The 20,192-nt window shown below is 40.3% G+C and overlaps 1 pseudogene; it reads left to right on the forward strand.

The window, feature by feature from the left end:
* Nucleotides 1-5,616: 5,616 nt before the first annotated feature.
* Nucleotides 5,617-5,789, forward strand: LOC128586829 (uncharacterized; annotated as a pseudogene).
* The last annotated feature ends 14,403 nt before the right edge of the window (nucleotides 5,790-20,192 follow it).

The following is a 20,192-nucleotide window of genomic DNA, read 5'->3' on the forward strand; positions in this document are numbered from 1 at the left end:
GTGTCCTCCTCCAGCTGATGGCCTCGGCACTGCCTCTTTCCTTCCTTCCCTTATGTTTCTCACTTGGTCCTATGCACTGTGCAAGAATCTTCCAATAAAATATCTTCTTTCTGTTTCAGCCAATAGATTCCCTTTCTGTTGCTTCTAATAAAAAGAGCTTGAATGTAAGAAACTATGGACTTGTGCATTTGGATGTGTACCCTGGTGTAATTGTGTACCTGAAAATGTGACACTGTGAAGACTTTTGAAGGATTAAATGGATTTTGGGAGGTCCTAGAACCTTAAGTGGAATGAAGATTATTGAAAAATACTATGTTTAGTGACTATGTAAAATTGCATTGTTTTTTGGAAAGAAGGTCTCACTGTGCTGACCAGGCTGGCCTCAAACCCCTGGGCTCAAGTGACCCTGCCACCTCAGCCTCCCGAGCAGCCGGAACTACAGTTGTGCACCATCACGCCCAGAGCTAAAATTACATTTTAAAGACATTATTTAGGGACGATGACAATATCATCTTTGGTCTGCTGATGTGCCTACCCTTATAAAGTACATTCTGTGTAAATTGAAAGACTTTGGAGCAGGCCTGTCCATTCGGTTAGGGCTTATACTCCGAGGCCCCCTGGAAGGCTGGAGACTAGTTTACCATGGTAGAAAGCGAGGTGAAGACAGAGCATGGCTGCTGCTTCAGGCATGTGCAGGGCAGAGGCCCCATGGAAGTCTCCCCACCCCCACCTGGCTCCAGCTGGCTGTCCAGAGCAGAACACAGACCCCAGCAGGGACCCTGCCAGTCTGGCCTCTGGCCAGGCAGAGTGAGGGAGCAGAATGACAGAGATGTCCAGGTGCAGACAGCTGGCTTGGCAGAGGAAAAGGGGCTGATTGACACAGAGGAAGAGGTGGGGCAAGCCGTGGGCACTGTCTGGACCCTGGGAACCTGCCTGTGCTTGGACTCCCAGTCTGCAGGGACGAGTCACCCTGCATCCTTTAGAGGCAGTCAGAGGAGAGGACAGCATGGCTCGCCAGCTCCCTTTCACTGTGCTGCCCCAGTGTGGGGGTGGGGGTGGGGGCCTGGGAGTGCTATAAAGGAAGCAGGGAAGAGAAAAGGAGCACAGGACGTTATGCATAGTTAAGAAAGGCCCTCTAGGTTTGTGCTTGCTCGGAGAAGAGAGCACGCCCTGGGTCCACAGCCTTCTTTGCAGATGCTCTGTCTGTGCCACAAAGCATTATAATATGTTCTTCTAAAATAATATTCTTTGAATGGAAAGCATATGTGACTTACAGACAATGAAACACAGTTCTTTCTAGATGGGGTTGGTGGGAAAAGAAAGCGCACAAAGCCAGGCTGGGGAGGAGGGGCTGTGCTTAGCAGTGCCTGAGCAGGAGCCAGGAGCATGGACTATGCCCATTCTCCTGAAGGAGCAATTAATTCCACAAAGAAGAAGGGTCCCCTTTGGGCAAAGGATAGAAGACCCAGGTTGCTTGTAGAAGGTTCAAACGGCGCCCTGATACCCAGGCAGTGCAGGCGAGAAGTTGCAAGGGGACAGCTTCGCCGGTGTCAAGCTGCCAGCCAAACCTCACGCATAGTTAGGCAGATTTGGAGAAAGACCCAGCAAACTGATCCTACTTGTTTGTCTTTCTGCACTTGGGTCTTGATTTTTCTTCTTTTCCTCCTTAACCAGTTTCTTTAGGGCTAAGTGTGTCCGTTTATAGTATTTCTTCACAATGGGAAAGAAGTAATAAATTGGCTGGATTCCTAGCTGAAAGTCAATCTTGGTATTCCATTGACAGGAAAACCTCTTATCTCCCCTACTCTTTTCCCAAGAGAGTCTACATATTGGGCATTTTGCCATCTTCAGATCGCTCCCCAGACTTTAAAGCAACTAGATAACCATCTTTGAAGATAAAGGATATGTTCTGTGAAGGACAGTCCGGGGGAATAAAATATTTGGAATTTTTTTTTCTTCTGTTCATCTACTTTCCAACAATTTATCTCCTCTAACATCAGTTCTTTTGGCTGTAAAATAGAGACCTTAATTCTGATCATTTTCTTCACCATTCCAGAGGAGGTAAACTAATGTTTATAGACCACATACGATCATTTTTTCTCCCTCACTCCTCTCCCACCCCCACATACACCCAGTACTTCCTATCATGTTTTCTGGAGTCTGAATATATTCCACTCAGTGTGGCTTAGCTCTCTCAAGCTTAAGGAAGAAAACAATTTATTATTCACAGCTGACTTGGGTTGTTTCTTACCCTGTGCTGCCTTTGATCTTTCAGCAGCCCTTCACTCTGCTGATCACAGCCTCTCCTGAACGATTTAAAAGGCTGAATGGGACTTCTGACACCTGGTTCAACTCAGATTTCTCAGAGAGCGCTTGGATGGTGTCTCTGGGGACATGTTCCTCTGACCCACTGAGTCAATGCTTTCATCAGCCCTGGGGCTCTGCCACGGAGCCGTTCTTCTTTCCTGCTCCAGCTCTAACACATTTAATTGAGAATAATGACAACATGAATTTAAGAAAGAGCAGATCTCTCAGGATCTAAAACATGGTGATTATAAAATCTGTCTTTTTGGTAAAGTATTTTAGAAAGATGTTCACTTATAAGGAATCCTAGTTTAAAGATTGCTTTACACACAGGGAAGTAGAAATATCAGGGATGGCTCGTCTCTGTTCTTTCTTGCTGGAGGAGTGGGCTAAGGCAGTGGTGTGTGAAATTCTATATCCACTGTCCTACATGGAAGGGGTTCTAATCTCCCTGCTGTGACACATGTATGTGGTAGCATATGCAGGGCTGGGTATGCTACCATGTACATGTGTGAGGGGTGGGACGTCAGGGGGGAGGGGTGGTACCATGTGAGACCGTGAGACTGTAGTACATGACCCCCTTGTTCTCAGGGCCTGGCTGCCCTGTCCTGACTCTCATGTTGATTGAATCCACAACTCCCCATCTGCGCAGGGGGTCATGTCTTGCCTTGGCTACTCCATGGAGTAGCTGTGAGGATTCATGTGAAAGTGCCTGGACCTTAAAACCCAGCTCATGTTTAAGGCAGATGTCTCTGGTGTGTCTCCACTTTGTCTCTGCCCTTGTTGGAGGGATGTTGACTGCCATATTTAAAGACAGTCTGTAAACCCTCTCCCAATCTGCCACATCACATGTGTGCAAATCTTGCCTCCACTTCCCCACATTCTTTTTAGGCTTTCCTTTCGCAGCCTGTTTCTCTGCCAGAGGTGGTGGACAGCTGATGAGTTTGGGTGAGAGTCAAATGCAAGTCATGTTCTTCCCAAGTTACCCGCTTTTGTCTCTCTATGTTACCTGGTTCAGATTTTCTCCCTTTTCCACATATTTTTTCTGTTCTAGATGTTTTCTTAGACGGCTGTAACATTTTTTTTTTGACTTAAATTTGTCATTATTTAGGAAATTTTCTTGTGGAATTTATTTCATGAATTAATACATAGAATTAGATAAAAAGAGTATCTGGCACATAACAAGTCCTCCACGAGAGTGGCCTCTACTGTTGTTGGTTGCAGACCTCCTAAAATGTCTCCTTCTCAGAAAGCCTTCTCTGTTTACCCTTCAGAGAGTAGTGTTCATCCCTTTCTACTCTCTGTTTTGCTTTATTTTTCTTTTTTTTTGGTTGCAGTTTGGCCGGGGCTGGGTTTGAACCCGCCACCCTCGGCATATAGGGCCGGCGCCCTACTGACTGAGCCACAGGCGCCACCCTGCTTTATTTTTCTTAATAGCACATATCATTGTAGGGTGTACTTTGTTACTTATTACCTGACTACTCCATTAAAATACAAGCCCCATGATTGCAGGAATTTTGGATCTGTTTTGGTCACCTCTGCACTCCTAATGCCTAGTACACAGTAGGCACCCAATAAACATTTATTGCCTGGACACCTTGGAGAATTTTCCTTTTCAACTGATCAATGTTGTTTCTGGAGCAAGTTTGTACTCTCTTGAGAAGGCTGGTTGTGTGCATTTCTTTCTAACTTTGTGTTCAGTGATATACATTAATAGCCTGAAGTAAGCCATGATGACAGTATTTACACCATGGAAATTGGCAAATACTATAAATTAACTCCCATTCCTCCTTTCCTCCAGCCAGTTGTTGAACATTTAGCAGTACACCACAGTTTCTGAGGAATCAAATCAAATACAGGTTGGTTATACAGTTTGAAGGGCTGCTGTGGTGGATTAAAGATGGCCACATGTTTTTTGTCACCCCTTCTCTCTAAGAGGAGGGGTCTATTTTGGAATTTTGATTTGCCCTGTGACTGACCAATAGAATAAAATGGAAGTGACCCTATGCCAATTCCAGGCCTATCCTTTAAGAGGACTGGCAACTTCTATTTCCCTCTTCTTGGCACTTGCCCTTCTGTGAGGATATCCAGAAAACTTTGGGGAGAAGCTCACATAAAAGAGAGTTGCAGTCACCAGGTGATAATCTCAGCTGAATAGCTGGTGTCAGCTTGTCAAAGTGTGAATGGAAACAAGTTGGAGACAGATACTCCAGCCCCAGACAAGCTCCCCAGCATTGCCTTGTAGATCGTAGGTGAGCCATGCCCTCTGTGAGCTGCCTAAACTGAAAAATAGTGAGCAAATATGTGCAGGTTATGTTTAAAGACACTAAGTTTTGGGGTATTTTTTAAAATATGGCAATAAGTGAAACACTAAGTAACCACCTTATGACTGTCTGAAAGTGGCCAGAGTTTGGTGAGTTCTGATTGGCTGGGTTTACTATGGTCTGAACCTCACATGTTGACAAGAGTAAGTTTGGCAACAAAGAGATGCTGTGTGTTTGCATTTACTATAATAAATGACAATTTTGATAGGTAAGGTCAGAAGGATTGCTGTTTGATTGGATGTGAGGATAAGAGGAAGAGAGCAGTTCTGGATGATACCCAGACCAATTTCTTCAAGGGTTTTCCCTGCACTTTCTTCTAGTCTTTTTATAGTTTTATGTCTTAAGTTTAAATATTTAATCCAGTGAGAGTCTATCTTAGTTAATGGTGAAAGATGTGGGTCCAGTTTCAGTCTTCTACAGGTTGCCAGCCAGTTCACCCAGCACCATTTGTTAAATAGGGAATCTTTTCCTCACTGAATGTTTTTAATTGCCTTGCCAAAGATCAAATAGCGGTAAGTAGCTGGACTCATCTCTTGGTTCTCTATTCTGTTCCAGACATCTACTTCTCTGTTTTTGTGCCAGTACAATGCTGTTTTGATCACTATTGATTTGTAGTATAGTCTGAGGTCAGGTAGCATGATTCCTCCTGCTTTATTTTTATTTTTGAGTAATGTCTTGGCTATTCGAGGTTTTTTCTGATTCCATATAAAACGTATTATTTTTTCAATTTTTTTTTTTTTTTTTTTGTAGAGATAGAGTCTCACTTTATTGCCCTCGGTAGAGTGCCGTGGCATCACATAGCTCACAGCAACCTCCAACTCCTGGGCGTAGGTGATTCTCTTGCCTCAGCCTCCCGAGTAGCTGGGACTACAGGCGCCCACCACAATGCCTGGCTATTTTTTTTGTTGTTGCAATTTGGCCTGGGCAGGGTTTGAATCCACCACCCTCGGTATATGGGGCTGGCGCCCTACTCACCAAGCCACAGGTGATCCCTTCTCAGCCTTTTGGCTAAGATCAAGTGTAGTATCTGTTCTTCTCAGTTTAATATTTTTTCAAGATCTTTAAAGTATGACAGTGGAGCTTTAATAGGGATTGCATTAAAATTGTATATTGCTTTGGGTAGTATGGACGTTTTAACAATGTTGATTCTTCCCAGCCATGAGCATGGTATGTTTTTCCATTTGTTAACATTTTCAGCTACTTCTTTTCTTAGAGTTTCATAGTTTTCTTTATAGAGATCTTTCACGTCCTTTGTTAGATAAATTCCCAAATATTTCATCTTCTTTGGCACTACTGTGAACGGAATAGTGTCCTTAACTGTTTCTTCAGCTTGACTATTGTTGGTATATATAAAGGCTACCAATTTATGAATGTTGATTTTGTAACCTGAGACGCTGCTGTATTCCTTGATCACTTCTAAGAGTTTTGTAGTAGAATCCCTGGTGTTTTCCAGATATACGATCATATCATCTGTGAAGAGCAAAAGTTTGATCTCTTCTGACCCTATATGGATACCCTTGATCGCCTTTTCTTCCCTAATTGCAGTGGCTAAAACTTCCATTACAATGTTAAAGAGCAATGGAGACAATGGGCAACCTTGTCTGCTTCCTGATCTGAGTGGAAATGATTTCAATTTAACTCCATTCAATAGGATATTGGCTGTGGGTTTGCTGTAGATGGCCTCTATCAGTTTAAGAAATGTCTCTTTTATACCAATTTCCTTAAGTGTTCTGATCATGAAGGGATGCTGGATATTATCAAAAGCTTTTTCTGCATCAATTGAGAGAATTGTATTGTCTTTGGTTTTTAATTTGTTTATGTGCTGAATTATACTTATAGATTTACGTATATTGAACCAGCCTTGAGACCCTGGGATAAAACTGACTTGGTCATGATGTATAATTTGTTTGATGTGTTGCTGGATTCTGTTTGTTAGGATCTTGTTGAATATTTTTGCATCTATATTCATTAGTGATATTGGTCTATAATTTTCTTTTCTTGTTGGGTCTTTTCCTGGATTGGAGATCATGTTTGCTTCACAGAACATGTTGGGTAGTCTTCCTTCTTCTTCGACATTTTGGAACAGGTTGAGTAATATAGGTATTAGTTTCTCTTTAAAGGTTTGGTAGAATTCTGACATGAAGCCATCTGGTCCCGGGCTTTTCTTTTTAGGGAGGTTTTATATGGTTGATGCTATTTCAGAACTCTATATAGGCCTGTTCAACATTTCCACTTGATTCTGGCTAAGTCTTGGAAGGTGATGTGCTTTCAAGTATTGGTCAATTTCCTTCAGATTTTCATATTTCTGAGAATAAAGTTTCTTGTAATATTCATTAAGGATTTTTTGAATTTTCGGAGTTTCTTGTAATATTCATTAAGGATTTTTTGAATTTCGGAGTATGCAGATTCGTCTTTGTCGTTTCTGATTGATGAGATTAGAGATTTTACTCTTTTTGTCCTGGCTAGGTTAGCCCGAGGTTTATCTATTTCATTGACCTTTTCAAAAAACCAACTTTTTGATTTATTGATCTGTTGTATAATTCTTTTGTTTTCAATTTCATTTAATCCTGCTCTAATTTTGGTTATTTCTTTTCTTCTAGTGGGTTTGGAGTTGGAATGTTCTTCCTTTTCCAGTTGCTTGAGATGTCCTATTAAGTTGTTTTTTTTTTGGCCGGGGCTGGGTTTGAACCCACCACCTCCGGCATATGGGACCGGCGCCCTACTCCTTGAGCCACAGGCGCCGCCCCCATTAAGTTGTTAACTTCCTGTCTTTCCAGTCTCTTGAGGAAGGCTTGTAGTGCTATAAATTTCCCTTGTAGGACTGCCGTTGTGGTATCCCAGAGGTTCTGATAATTCATGTCTTCATTGTCGTTTTGTTCCAGAAATTTGGCAATTTCCTTTTGAATCTCATCTCTGACCCAGCTATCATTCAGCATAAGGTTATTTAACTTCCATGTTTTTGTATGAGTATGCAGATTCCTGTTGTTACTGAGTTCAACTTTTATTCCATGGTGGTCTGAGATGATGCAAGGAATAATTTCTATTCCTTTAAATTTGGTCATTGTGATCTTAATGAGAGCTGTTTCTGTAGTTGGTGAGGGTGAAGTCATGATAAAATGCATTATTGGAAGAGAGGGAGAGATGAGACAATGAAAGCATTAGGAAGGGACAACTTTCAAGGATTTTTTTCTATGAGCAGGAGCAGAGAAATGGAATGATATGGAGTCATAGCTGGAGAAGAACACTCTCCAACGAGGAAAACATATAGCATATTCGTAGACTGTTGGGAATGAAAAGGAGAATGTGATGATTCTGGGAGAGAGGAATAATTTAGGGGGAAAAGTAATGAGAGGTGATAGAAATGATGGGTATTGATTCATGAGGGTTGGCCTCAAGCAAGATCATGGACATCCCATCCCTTTGACAGGGGTAAAAGTGTAATGTACAGACACAGATGCATGTAGTTTTTAGATTTAATAGTGGAAAGATGAAGTGGTTCTCATGAAATTGAATCTATTTTGTCAATGAAATAATAGATTTCAGAAAAGGGTCATCAATGAGAGTGGGGAGGGGGTTGTGCTGGTGATCTGAGGAGAGGAGAAAATGTGAAAGTGTTTTCTTAAAAGTGAGAAGGCCAATTTCTTATTGCGAATTTAAATGAGCCAAGGCCTCCTCTGAAATTTTTGGTCATAAATTACCGATGGGCCGATATTTATGGTAGTGTTATTTTTTTTCTTCTGCTACATACAACTGAAAGTGGAGAGTTTAACTGGCATTAGTGTTTTGACAGACAATGAAATGGAGAGAGCCGGTGACAAAGGGGGTATGTGTGTGTCTGTGTGTTTACAGAATTGTGGACATGAAATCAAAAGTGGATCAAGAGCAAGGGCAAGCAGGAGTGCCAGCAGGGAGTGGAAAAGGATGAGAAAAAAGGACTAGAAGCCCCAGTGGGGTCTAAGAATGGTGGAGGTAGGGTCCTGGAGCAGGTGAGCTGGAAGGACAGAAGTAGTAGTCAGAGAGAGGAGGGTCTAAACTGAGATTTCAGAGGAGGTACAGCTACCAGTGATGGCAAGGACTGAGGATATAGGTGTGGTAGTGGGTGGCTGAGGTGGAATGGACAAAGAAGTCTTTGGAAACAAGGAGATCCAGGAATTGCAGAGCCGGAGTGATGGTAGATTGTCCTGGTAGAGGCTGAAGTTTCCAAGAATGAAGACAGAAGTATTCCTAGAAGGGAAGGTGGTGAGCCAGGTCTTCTAGAAGAAGATACATGGGTAGTGTAGCCTGATGTCATGTTCTTCAAAAAGAGATGGGAGTTTTGATAGAGAAGATGGGAGACATGGTCCAGAGGCCACTGGAGACACACTGGCTCAATGCCCTGTATTCAGAGGCATGCAGGGAAATTGGTCTCCATTTTGAGAGCTGCAAAGGAAGATTGGTGCTCACTACTGTTAGATCCAATGCTTCACTTTTTTATTTTTTTATTGTTGGGGATTCATTGAGGTACAAGAAACCAGGTTACGCTGATTGCATTTGTTAGGCAAAGTCCCTCTTGCAATCGTGTTTTGTCCCCAAAAGGTGTGACACACACCAAGGCCCCACCCCACACTCTCCCTCCCTCTTCCTGCTCTTCCTTTCCCCACCCCTCCCTCCTTCTTTCTCTCTTTGCTCTCCCCTTCCCCCACCCTCACCATGACCTTAATTGTCATTAATTGTCTTCAGATCAAAATTGAGTACATAGGATTCATGCTTCTCCATTCTTGTGATACTTTACTAAGAATAATGTCTTCCACTTCCATCCAGGTTAATACAAAGGATGTAAAGTCTCCATTATTTAAAAAAGGCTGAATAGTATTCCATGGTATATATATACTACAGCTTGTCAATCCATTCCTGGGTTGGTGGGCATTTAGGCTGTTTCCACATTTTGGCGATTGTAAATTGAGCTGCAATAAACAATCTAATGCAAGTGTCCTTATGATAAAAGGATTTTTTTCCTTCTGGGTAGATGCCCAGTAATGGGATTGCAGGATCAAATGGGAGGTCTAGCTTGAGTGCTTTGAGGTTTCTCCATACTTCCTTCCAGAAAGGTTGTATTCATTTGCAGTCCCACCAGCAGTGTAAAAGTGTTCCTTTCTCTCCACATCCACGCCAGCATCTGCAGTTTTGAGATTTTGTAATGTGGGCCATTCTCACTGGGGTTAAATGGTATCTCAGGGTTGTTTTGATTTGCATTTCTCTAATATATAGGGATGATGAACATTTTTTTCATGTGTTTGTTAGCCATTCGTCTGTCTTCTTTAGAGAAGGTTCTATTCATGTCTCTTGCCCATTGATATATGGGATTGTTGGCTTTTTTCACGTGGATTAATTTGAGTTCTCTACAGATCCTAGTTATCAAGCTTTTGTCTGATTGAAAATATGCAAATATCCTTTCCCATTGTGTAGGTTGTCATTTGCTTTGGTTGTTGTGTCCTTAGCTGTACAGAAGCTTTCCAGTTTAATTAAATCCCACTTGTTTATTTTTGTTGTTGTTGCAATTGCCACAGCAGTCTTTATGAAGTCTTTCCCCAGGCCAATATCTTCCAGTGTTTTTCCTATGCTTTCTTTGAGGATTTTTATTGTTTCATGCCTTAAATTTAAGTCCTTTATCCATTTTGAATCAATTTTTGTGAGTGGAGAAAGGTGTGGGTCCAGTATCAGTTTTTTACATGTGGCTATCCAGTTCTCCTGACACCATTTGTTGAATAGGGAGTCTTTCCCACAAGGTATGTCCTGTTTGGTTTATTGAAGATTAGGTGGTTGTAAGATGTTAGTTTCATTTCCTCGTTTTCTATTTGATTCCAAATGTCTATGTCTCTATTTTTGTGCCAGTACCATGCTGTCTTGACCACTATGGCTTTGTAGTACAGACTAAAATCTGGTATGGTGATGCCCCCAGCTTTGTTTTTATTACTAAGAACTGCCTTAGCTATACGGGTTTTTTTCTGGTTCCATACAAAACGCAGAATCATTTTTTCCAAATCTTGAAAGTACAATGTTGATTTTTTAAGAGGAATGGCATTGAATAGGCAGATTGCTTTGGGAAGTATACACATTTTAACAATGTTGATTCTTCCTAGCCATGAGCATGGTATCTTCTTCCATTTGTTAATATCCTCTGCTATTTCCTCTCTGAGGATTTCATAATTTTCTTTTTCGAGATCCTTCACCTGCTTTGTTAGGTATATTTCCAGGTATTTTATTTTTTTTGAAACTATGGTGAAGGGAGTTGTGTCCTTAATTAGCTTCTCATCTTGACTGTTATTGGCATATACAAAGGATACTGACGTGTGGACATTGATTTTATATCCTGAGACATTACTATATTTTTTTATGACTTCTAGGAGTCTTGTGGTTGAGTCTTTGGGATTCTCTAAGTATAAGATCATGTTGTCAGCAAAGAGGGAGAGTTTGACCTCCTCTGCTCCCATTTGAATTCCCTTTATTTCCTTGTCTTGCCTAATTGTATTGGCTAGAACTTCCAGCACTATGTTGAATAGTAAAGGTGACAGAGGACAACCTTGTCTGGTTCCAGTTCTAAGAGGAAAAGCTTTCAGTTTTACTTCATTTAGTGAAATATCGGCTGTGAGTTTGTCATAGATAGCTTCAATCAGTTTCAGAAATGTGCCACCTATGCCTATACTCTTCAGTGTTCTAGTTAGAAAAAGATGCTGGATTTTATCGAATGCTTTTTCTGCATCTATTGAGAGGATCATATGGTCTTTATTTTTGCTTCTGTTAATATGGAGGATAATGTTTATGGAAATGCATATGTTAAACCAGCCTTGCATCCCTGGGATGAAGCCTACTTGATCATGATGTATGACTTTTTTGATGATAAGCTGTAATCTATTGGCTAGGATTTTGTTGAGAATTTTTCCATCTATATTCATGAGTAAAATTGGACTGAAATTCTCCTTTTTAGTTGGGTCTTTTCCTGGTTTTGGTAATAGGGTGATGTTTGCTTCGTAGAATGTGTTGGGGAAGATTCCTTCCTCCTCAATTTCTTGGAATAATTTCTGCATACGGGAATAAGCTCTTCCTTGAAGGTTTGATAGAATTCTGGTGTGAAGCCATCTGGACCAGGGCATTTTTTGTTGGAAACTTTTTTATTGTTTCTTTAATCTCAGTACTTGACATTTGTCTGTTTGGGAGCTCTATTTCTTCCTGGCTAAGTCTAGGGAGAGGGTGTGATTCCAAATATTTATCCATTTCCTTCATGTTGTCAAACTCCTGGGCATAGAGTTTCTGGTAGTATTCAGAGATGATCTCTTGTATCTCTGTGGGATCAGTTGTATCATTTCTGATTTATCATTTCTGATTGAGATTACTAGAGATTTTACTTTTCTTTTTCTAGTTAGTCCGGCCAAAGGTTTATCTATTTTATTTATTTTTTCAAAAAACCAACTCCTCGTTTCATTAATTTTCTGAATGATTCTTTTGTTTTCAATTTCATTGATCTCTGATTTAGTTTTGGAAATTTCTTTTCTTCTACTGGGTTTAGGCTTAGATTGTTCTTCTTTTTCCAATTCCATAAGATGGCTTGTAAGTTTGTTGATGCGTTCTCTTTCTGTTTTTTGAATGTAGGCATCTAACGTGATAAATTTTCCTCTCAAAACTGCTTTGGCAGTATCCCACAGGTTTTGGTAGCTTGTGTCCTCATTGTTGTTATGCTCAAGAAAGTTAATAATTTCCTGTTTTATTTCTTCCTGTACCTAACTGTCATTCAACAGAATGTTGTTTAATTTCCACACCTTTGTGTGGGGTTTAACATTTTTGTCAGAGTTAAATTCTACCTTTAGTGCCTTGTGGTCTGAGAAGATAGAAGGTAAAATTTCAATTCTTTTCATTCTGTTGAGGTTTGTTTTGTGGCCTAGGATATGATTAATTTTGGAGAATGTTCCATGGGGAGATGAGAAGAATGTATATTCTTTATCTTTGGGATGGAGTGTTCTATATGCGTCTATCAAGCACAGTTGTTCTAGGGTCTCATTTAAGTCTCTTATACCTTTGTTTAGTTTCTGTTTGGAGGATCTTTCCAGCTCTATAAGAGGAGTGTTAAAGTCCCCTTTTATGGTATTATTGGTTATCATATTGCTCAGACTGAGTAAGGTGTGTTTCAAGAATCTGGGAGCATTTAAATTGGGTGCATAAATATTTAGAATTGAAACGTCTTCTTGTTGTATTTTTCCCTTGACCAATATAAGTGACCATCTTTGTCTTTTTTGACTTTAGTTGCTTTAAATCCACACATATCTGACAATAAGATTGCAACTCCTCTTTTCTTCTGAATTCCATTTGCCTGAAAAATTGTCTTCCAGTCTTTAGGAGTTTTAATTTGTCTTTTGAAGCCAGGTATGTTTCCTGCAGACAGCAAATGGATGGCTTGTGTTTTTTAATCCAGTCAGCCAATCTGGAGGAATTCTTCAGTGAGGAATTCAAGCCATCAACATTTATTGAGATAATTGATAAGTGAGGTAGTGTTCTATTCATCTTATTTTGTGAGAATCCATTGCTTAGTTTTATCTTTTGCAACAGTGGGGAAGTTAGGTTCTGACCTTTAATTGCTGCGTTCTTACTTTGCTGCTGATCCATTGTGATGGTCAGTGTGTGGAACAGGTTGAAGTATTTCCTGTAGAGCTGGTCTTGTTGTGGTGAATTTCCTCGATGTTTGTATATCAGTAAATGATTTGATTTCTCTGTCAATTTTGAAGCTTAGCTTAGCAGGTTATAGAATTCTGGGCTGGAAATCATTCTGTTTAAGTAGATTAAAGGTAGATGACCATTGTCTTCTTGCTTGGAAAGTTTCATTAGAGAAGTCTGCAGTCACCCTGATGGATTTACCCCTGTAGGTCAACTGGTGCTTACTCCTGGCAGCTATTTTTGTGTATACATGGAACAAAGTTCAATTCTAGGTTCAGATGATTATGAACAGTTTCCTCAATTACATGACCATCCAGCAGGAGACAAGGCAGTTCTTCACAGGGAGGGACTGTTAATCCTCATTGTAGCAAATTCTGTCACCCTGGCAGGAGCACCACCTGATCATGTTGACCAATAATGTTTCAAATCTCAAAAGCGTCTCCCCAGTCGCTGAGTTAGAGCCACAAGGTAAGGCTCAGAGGTGATGTTGGAGATACAGGAGGCTTTGCTGAGGGCACCTCATGGATTCCAGAGGACAGAGCAAGAGCAGTCAGTGGCGGGAACTTGGGCTCCCTGTGATAACGGTAGATCATGAACAGAGTGAGGAAACCTGACAAGAGCTACTTACTCTTTGAGACCTCTCGGGGGAAGCTGGAGAATCAGGTCATCTACAGTTTCAGTCTGGGTATTGGGCCCACTGGCAGTTAGTTTGCTGTGGAGAGGTCTGGCTGTTTTGAGCCCGCCTCTCCCCACCCCCGCCCCATGTTTCCACTCAGGCTTTGTAGCAGTCAGCTTAATGACTGCATAATATTCTATGTTGCTGGTTACTATAAATTATTAAACCATTACCCTGAAGTTGGAATTTTGGTTATTCCCAATATTTTTGCTACTTAGAAATAGTTGCAGAGATGGTTTTCAAGCATATATCTTTTTGCTTCAGTTTAAATATCTCCTGAAAAAAACCTCCAGGAGTCCATGGGTCTAAATACCTTTGTGAGTTTCTTCATGCTGTCATTTGCTATTCAGAAGGGTATTTTAAAACCAATTTACAATGCCATCAGAATTTGGGAGCACGTTGCTTTCACAGCAATCTCATCAAAATTGTCATCTAGGCTTTTTCCTCTTACACTGGTGGTTATAAAATGCAAACTGAAGATTACTTTTAATTTAGGTCTTTTGATTTTCAGCAGCAAGGATTTTTTTCATGTTTGTTTATTCTTTGTGTTTTATTACCTTTGTGCATTTCTCTTTTGAGGCCTCCATGTTTTTGTTCTAAATTTGAATGAGCTCTTCATATAGGAGGTTGCATGTGTGCACACACCCACTCATCTATTGTCTGTTGTTAATGACGCAAAATTCTCCCTTCTGCACTCTACCCTGCCCCACCTCCGCCTGCCTGTTTTCCTCTTTGACACTCTGCTTTTGATGAAAAGCTAGGCAGTACTCAATTTATTATTAATGAGTTGTGCTTCTACAACAGTGGTTCTCAACTTTGGCTGCACACTGGAATCACCAGGAGAGCTTTAATATCTACAGATGCCTGAGTTTCACTTCTGATTTAATTGGCCTGGGCATTGGGATTTTTAAAAGCTCCCCAGGTAATTCTAACATGCAGCCAAGGTTCAGAGCCATGAGCTCAACCTAAAATTTGTAAATTGGTTGTTGGGTTAAAATGAAGTGGGAGGTGGTGGTGAGTAGATTAAGGGGTGCATGCAAATTGGACTGGAGGGGGTGATGGTGGAGTAAGTTGCTACTGAGGTGGGGAGTTGAGGATGAGAGTCTAGGCTTCCCACTGGCATAGATAAACCTTAGGCATATTTCTTGGGTCTAGTCAATGTCCTTTTCCACCCTCATTTAATCCAGAACCAGGCTTTCTGCTTCTTCTCATTTTCCAATGCTATTTGTTCTAACCAAGTCCTTTCCTCAAAGACCCACTGAAGGACAGGGCCCTCTTCATCTTTCTACACCCAACTCTGAAGCAGTCATGTGGCCTTTTAAAAGAAAATCAAGGTATAAAATGCTTTGTCTGAAGATTTTCCTCAGCCTTCTCCAAACCCACGTTCTCCTTTTTACTTATAAGCTGAAAACAGAAGCCACCTTACCTGTCCTGAATGGCCCTAGTTCTCACTGGCCATTTGGCCAATGATGAGGTTGCATTAACCTTAATACCCAGCTTTTGCTGATTTGTTGCCTCCACTTATTACTCAGGACCTCAACTTTCCATTTTAGACTTCTTCCACTTATTTTTAAAGTCCCCAGGATATGTCTCATATGTGCTGAGGACCAAGTCCTCTAACTGACATCAACCTGGGCCAAACCATTTGAAGGTGGACCTGGTGGACCTTCCTCGACCTTGGGTGCTACCTTGGTTCTCTTAAGACCATCCATATAAGTATCCATATTTCAGAACAAAGCCTGACTTGGGCTCACCAGAGCATTTCATCACAGACTCTAACATGGGAGCTCTGGGATGAAGAACACCAGGGCTTCTAGAGAGGGAGATTTGCAAATAGGACCTGGTTGGGCCCTTGGTCGGCAAGGTAGATGCTGGGATGATGGAGCCTCTCACTTCTATCCTACTCCCCCAAACTACACTCTGGGTTGGGATGAAACGGGCAATTACAGAAAGCAACCAGAAGAGGAAGGGAGGGAAACAGGTGGAAAAGGAAAGCCCCTGTCTGCATTGGCCACCTCTCCGAGTCTTAGACTCCCTCAGGAGGCTACGTTCCTGAAGCATAGGGACTCCGTCTTGTTCACTCTGTGTCTACAATGTCTAGTGTGTTTCCAAAGTAGGAGTACAGTAAATAATCATTAAATGAATCCACTGAGTCCTAGGATTTCCCAAGTACTACCCCACAGTTTATATGTTAGATTTTCTTGCCAGTTGAATTACTACCCAATCCTTCTTTTAGAGTTTTGAAAATAATTGAATTCTGCTCAAAAGCCGTGTCAGGGGAAATAAAAGCACAGTTCAACCAACCATCTAAACATTGAACTGATCATTTACTGCTTGAATCAATGGCTAACATTCTGTTTGCTTGTCTGTGGAATGGTGTTAATACTAGTTGTTTTCACAATGCTGTGTGAAAAATAAAAATTGTTGAGAAATAAAACCAGAATTAACTGAAGCACACCTGTTTATTGTCCTGAATTAGCCAAACACTATTTTCTCTCTCTCACCTTTAGACTTGGATGACAGACAAATGGCAAGCAAACATTAATATGCTTATGTATTAGAAGTGCATTCTTTAAATTTTGGGGAACAATTTCTGGAGGATACTCTGGAGTAAATAAAGATTTTAAAATCGTTTTTATAGTTTTTTTGAGACAGTCTCACTATGTCACCCTCGGTAGAGTGCTGTGGCATCACAGCTCACAGCAACCTCCAACTCTCGGGCTTAAATGATTCTCTTGCCTCAGCCTCCCAAGTAGCTGGGATTACAGGCACCCGCCACAATGCCTGGCTATTTTTTTGTTGCAGATGTCATTGTTGTTTTAGCTAGCCCAGGCCGGGTTGGAACCCGCCAGCCTCAGTGCGTGTGGCTGGCACCCTACCCACTGAGCTACAGGTGCCACCCGTTTCTATAGTTTTTAATAGAAGAAATATTGTAAGATTCCAAATCATTAAATGATATTTTGTATATTTGACTAAGGTGTACTTAAACATTTAAAGTTTTAATCATAAAAATAAAACAAAATGATAATTTTTTGCTTACCCCCCAAAAGTAACTATCCAGAATATGTTATTCTTTGCTGTTCCAGGAAGTTTAGAAAAAGCAAACAAATGGACTAACGAACAAATAACAATGAAAAACTGTTATCTATAAACCATCAGGGTATAAAATGCTTTCAGGAGTTGTCAGAACACATACCTATTACTGAGATTACTTGCTATATTTTATTTATTTATTTATAGACAGAGTCTCACTCATTCACCCTGGGTAGAGTGCAGTGGCATTAGCCTAACTCACAGCAATCTCAAACTCCTGGGCTCAAGCCATCCTCTTGTCTCAGATCCCCGAGTAGCGGGGACTACTGACACCTGCCATAATGCCTGGCTAGTTTTTCTACTTTTAGGAGGGAGGGGGATCTCATTTTTGCTCAAGCTGATCTTGAATGCCTGAGCTTAGGCAATCCTCCTGCCTGGGCCTCCCAGAGTGCTAGGATTACAGGCCTGAGCCACTGCACCTGGCCATTGGGTATATCTTAAATAAGTTTTTTTTTTTTAATTTAATTTTTTTTTTATTGTTGGGGATTCATTGAGGGTACAATAAGCCAGGTTACACTGATTGCAATTGTTAGGCAAAGTCCCTCTTGCAATCATGTCTTGCCCCCATAAAGTGTGTATCTTAAATAAGTTTTATCACTGATAGTAAAAAACTTGGAATGCTTACGCGTTGAAACATTTTAAGCACGTGCTTTTAAATTTTTAAATAGAATGGTCACATGCTATCTAGGTGTTATGGCAAGTTCTGGGGATTTAGAGTTCTGTTTCTTAGAGTACAGTGTCATCTGGATTCTCTTACTAAAAGCAATTATAACATCTTAATAACACAGTACAGAATTTTTTTTTTTTTTCAGTTTTGGCTGGGGCCAGGCTTGGACCCACCACCCATGGCATATGGGGCCAGCGCCCTACTCCTTGAGCCACAGGCGCTGCCCTAGAAAAGTATTTTTTAAAACATGGAAGAGTAGAAAATAATTGTAAAGAATTATTGGTGTAATCTTAGTGAAGGCAAAAAAATCTGAAAGCAAAACTATTTTGTCCTAAAGGCATTTGCCAAACTGCTGAATCTAGCAAATTTTTCTTTTTATTTTGTTTTGGCTTTTTGATGGTCAAAAGGGCTGAGGAGAAAAACAAATCAAAGGCCAGGGCCTGAGGAAGGTAAGATGTTTAATGGGAGGTCCACCCATAAAACTGGGGCCCATAATGAGTAGACCCTCAGGGTAAGGGATAACCAGAAATGAACATATCAGTCCTCCACCCACATCCATGGACTGCAGGGAGAGTGGCTTTTGTCCTTGGGCAGACCAGTATTGGGGGAACTGGCTCTGACATACCTTAGCCACAAAAATCTGCCCATATGCATTTTTTCTTTTTTAGTACAAATTTCCTATCATTTGGGTAGTTAAAAAAACTTTAAGCCTAAATTTAGGTTAAGTTGTTCTGGAACTAGTGGTGGCCCCAAACAGCTGGGTAGAATCAGCAGCAAATTCTCTTTGGATGAAATTACTAAACATTCGTCAAAGAAATCCTACAAATGAAAAATGAAAAGCTCATACTAAAAAAATAAATATACACACGAGGAACTGGCATTTGTGGGGGGGGGGAATAGAAAAGAAAAGGAGAAATCGATCTGTAAAGTTTTCAATAATAATTATTCAAGAAATATAAAACTACCATGCTTACTATATTTCCAGAAATAAAAGACAAACCTGAAAACATGTACATAGAACAAGAAAGTTTAAAGAATAACTTGATAATTTGAAAATGAACCAAGTAGATCTTCTCTCATGAAACATAATGGAAATTTAAAGCTTGTTGTATGGATTAAAAAGAATAGATAAAGAAAAAATTAGTAATTTGGAAGACAGGTCAGAAGAAATTACCCAGTGTGATATATTCATTTTAGTATCTTTGGCATCACAAATAGTATTCTAGGGTTTATACGGAAAGGATAAGTCATAATAATGGACTTTCGTGCACTAGACATAGAATATGGCACTCATGTGTACAATATCTCTCAGACATGCAAAATGTGTAATCCTGGAGAACTTGCAATGTTAAATGAAAACTTTAACTTTATTTAAAATTCAGTTAAAATAGAATTCAGTTTTAAACTTTTACCAATTGTCTTCCAAGATATCACATGTCCAGATTTTACTTATCTAACAAATCTTCCTTTTTAAAATTCTCTAGCACTTTATAACTTTTTGACATTTGGTCTACTTTGATTATAAATGTATATGTTATGTACCTGCTTCTTCTTATACTGTGGTCAGGGACTCTGTTGAATACTGTCTTGCCTAGCAGGTACTTCAAAACATATTTGTGACTAGAAAGAAAGAAAGGAAAAAAAAAAGAAAGGAAGGAAGGAGGGAAGAAAGGAAGGAAGGAAAGAAGGAAGGAACTGAGGGAGGGAGGGAGGAAAAAAGGGAGAAGGGAAGGAGAAAGAAAACTTCCAAACAAAATATAGAATGACTATAAAGGAGTTTCTTTAAGGAAGATTTGGGGGGGGGCAAGAGAAAAGGGGGAATATAAAATAAATGGAGGATTATAAATGAGCAATTCTGGAACTGTCTCTCAGTAGATATTGATTCAAACCTGACAAAACAGGTAACATACACCATCATAAGGAGAAAATGTACTGGCATTAGAAAGGCAAGAATGACTTGGTAATTTCAAAAATGGCACCTTTAATGTGGAAAGATAATGAATAATGGCCAGGAATGAATTATACATACTAAATAAAAAGGAATGTGTGAATCTTTACTGACTAAAAATGTTTATAAACAATGGGGAGGTGAAAAGCTTTATAGAAGATGCCAGCTAGTAAACATAGAAGCAGTCACACAGACAAAAATCACCACTGTACACCCACCATAGTAATGGATTCAGGCCAGAATCAAGAATGACTGAAAAAATACAGGGGTATAATGTGCTGGGGGAACCAAAGACTTACATAACTTCTGTGTATCCCCCCCAGATTTCCTATTAATTACAAAGAGAATTAGGTACCTTTGCATTGGAGAGATCTAGTGGACGCCACCTTAACCACAGGATTAAACTTCACATCACCACGCATGGCACCAACTAGCATCGTGTGTTGTAATAGAAAGGACACATCCTCTGTGTGCGAAGTTTAACTGTATGAAATTGCT

Source organism: Nycticebus coucang, chromosome 5 (genome assembly GCF_027406575.1).
Source record: "Nycticebus coucang isolate mNycCou1 chromosome 5, mNycCou1.pri, whole genome shotgun sequence".
Classification (NCBI taxonomy): domain Eukaryota; kingdom Metazoa; phylum Chordata; class Mammalia; order Primates; family Lorisidae; genus Nycticebus; species Nycticebus coucang.